Source organism: Myotis brandtii, unplaced genomic scaffold (genome assembly GCF_000412655.1).
Source record: "Myotis brandtii unplaced genomic scaffold, ASM41265v1 scaffold432, whole genome shotgun sequence".
NCBI lineage: Eukaryota > Metazoa > Chordata > Mammalia > Chiroptera > Vespertilionidae > Myotis > Myotis brandtii.
Genome location: NW_005366520.1, coordinates 143515 through 146500, shown reverse-complemented (window position 1 = coordinate 146500; position 2986 = coordinate 143515). Strand labels below are relative to the sequence as shown.

Sequence of the window (2986 nt, the reverse complement as noted above, 5' to 3'; positions counted from 1 at the left end):
GTAATTAGGCTGGTGGGGGGAGCAGCAGTTAGGGGCGACCAGGCTGGCAGAGGGGGGCAGTTGGGGGCAACCTGGCCAGTAGCAGGGGCCAGTTAGGGGTGACCAGGCCGGCAGCAGGGGGCCGTTAAGGGTGACCAGGCAGGCAGGCAGGCAGGTGAGTGATTAGAAGCCAGCAGTCCAGGATTGTGAGAGGGATGTCTGACTGCCGGTTTAGGCCCGATCCCCGAGATCGGGCCTAAACGGACAGTTGGACATCCCCTGAGGGTTCCCGGATTAGAGAGGGTGCAGGTTGGGCTGAGGGAACCCCCCCCATGCACAAATTTTGTACACCGGGCCTCTAGTATAAAAATAATATAGTTAAAATATTTTTAAGAAGGTAGAAAAGATTGAGCATGTTAGGTATAGATGTGGAGATATACTAGTAGAATGCAATATGTATATGAAGATATAGGATATCTACACTAATAAAAGAGAAACATGGTAATTAGCGTACGACCGCTACCCTTCCCATTGGCTAATCAGCATATCCTTATGCAAATGTAGAATGCAATATGTATATGAAGATATAGGATATCTATAATGATAAAAGCGTAATATGCTAATTAGACTGGAAGTCCTTCTGGATGTCCTTCCTTTCGGACAAAGCCGCAGTGGGCGTGGATCAAGGCAGAAGCAGCTGAGACCCTCGGCCGCGGCAGCAGCAGGCGGGGGCCGCAGCAGAGGCCCTCAGTTGCAGGGGCAGCAGGTGGAGGCTGAGGCTGGGGCCAAGGCCCTGGCACGAATTTTGTGCATAGGCCTCTAGTAATATGTATATGAAGCCTACGTGTACAGTATTTATTAAGGCTACATTAGTGTACAATAATATCCGAGGCCTTCATATTCACTCCCACTCACTTACTGACTCCCCCAAAGCAACTTCCTGTCCTACAAACTCCATTCATGGTAAGTGTCCTATACAGGTGTACTATTTGTAAACATTTATATCATATTTCTACTGTACCTTTTTATGTTTAGATGTACAAAAAGCTACATTATGTTATAATTGCCCACAGCATTCAGTACAGTATCATATTGTACAAGTTTGTAGCGTAGGAGCAATAGACTATACCATAGAGCTTAGGTCTATAGTAGGCTATACCATTTAGGCTTGTGTAAATGTACTCTATAATGTTCATGCAAAACAAAATTGCCTAATGACTCATTTCTCCAAACACGTACCTGTCATTAAGCAGCACGGGACTGTGTTGGATGACTTGGTATTATTAAGAGGACAATTCTCTCCAATTGGTCTACAAATCCAATGCTATCCCAGTCAAAATTTCAGCATGAATTTTTTCATAATTTGACAAGCAAACTCCAAGTCATACAGAAATACAAAAGATTATATGAAGAATTAAACAATGGGAAGGTTTATAAATCATGAAATTAAAAGTTTATAGAGGTATAGTAATCATAACAATGTAGAATTACTGTAAAGATAAAGATCATCTTGGTAGACTAGAGAGATCTGAAAATATGTGTAAAATTCACACACATATGGTAACTTGAATTTTGTGAAAATATAACATTATTTCAGTTAGAAAAAAAGTTTCGTTTTGTTTTAACTAGGGGTGCTTGAACAATTGGATATTTATATGAAATACAACATGAACTTCAATCTCTATTTTAGTCTGAATGCATAAATTATTTTGAGGTAAATCATAGACCTAATAAAAAGCTAGGCTCATAAAACTCCTACTAGAAATTATAGGAAAATAACATCATGAACTTCGGGTAGGCAAAGATTTCCTTTTCTAAAAGTATAAATTGGCATATTTATTTAGAATGAAAATAGAAATAAAAATAAATTATAATTTTAAAATGCCAACAATTACTGCAAGTATGAAATTCAAGAAAATAATATTAAATTGACTCATCATTAATTAATTATCTGCTTGGCATATTTCTATATGAATATTTTCCAGCTGAAAACACTTTGATTGCCTTCTTAAATGACAATTATGCAATATTTTCTATAGAGAAACTTCAAAAATAATTCAATCTTTCCTTTAAAATGATTGATGAAAAACTTTCACTTATTAACCTTTTACAAAATCTTTTTCAGTTTCACAATTTGTTATGAGTAATGTCATATAAATTTATAGGACTGCTTTTAAATTGGGAAAAGTCTCACTCAGTTTTTTTTATTATTATTTAAGAACTATAAGAGTTAAGAATATTTAAAGTTTTCTTGTGCGACAACTAATATTAAAGATTCTTTGAAATGATATGCATTAACCATTTTGTTGTCAAAAATCCATTATGGGCACATATAAGAATTTTATGTGATCTTCATTCATGTCATATTTTTAGAGATGTATAAAATGCATGACTTGAGTCAATATTTTTGTGAAAAGGCATAAAACACACAACTTGTCACACTGAAGTACCAGTTATTTGTAGTACTGCTTAAGGTTTGTGCTCATAAGTACTAGGATTCTTACATATTCTTTTTTCTCCAGCTTTATTGAGGTATAACTGACAAGCAAAAATGGTATGCCAATGTGTACAATGTGGTGATGTGGTGATTTGATATACATATACATTGTCAAATAATTACCACAATCAAGCTAATTAATATATCTATCAGCTCATATATTATTTTATTTGTGTGGTAAGAGCAGTTAGGATTTACCTTTTTAGGATATTTCAAATATACTATACAGCATTATTAATTATAGTCACCTTGCTGTATATCAGATTCTCAGAACTTATATTGAAAGTCTGCTGTATCTCCCTAATCCCCATATCCTGACCTCCAGCTTCTGGCAACTATTATACTACTCTCTGATTCAATGAGTTCGATTTGTTTAGATTCCACATATAAGTGAGTGCATCCAATATTTGTCTTTCTGTATATAATTTATTTGACTTAATATAATATACTCTAGGTTCAGTCCATATGATTACAAGTGACAGAATTTTCTTTTTTGATATGGCTAAAATA

At 35.5% G+C, this 2986-nt stretch overlaps 1 protein-coding gene across 1 annotated transcript in view; it reads left to right on the top strand.

Annotated features, from left to right (window-relative positions):
• LOC102252620 overlaps nucleotides 1–2986 on the top strand; it is a 65659-nt gene that overhangs the window by 41767 nt on the left and 20906 nt on the right. The window lies entirely within an intron of this gene.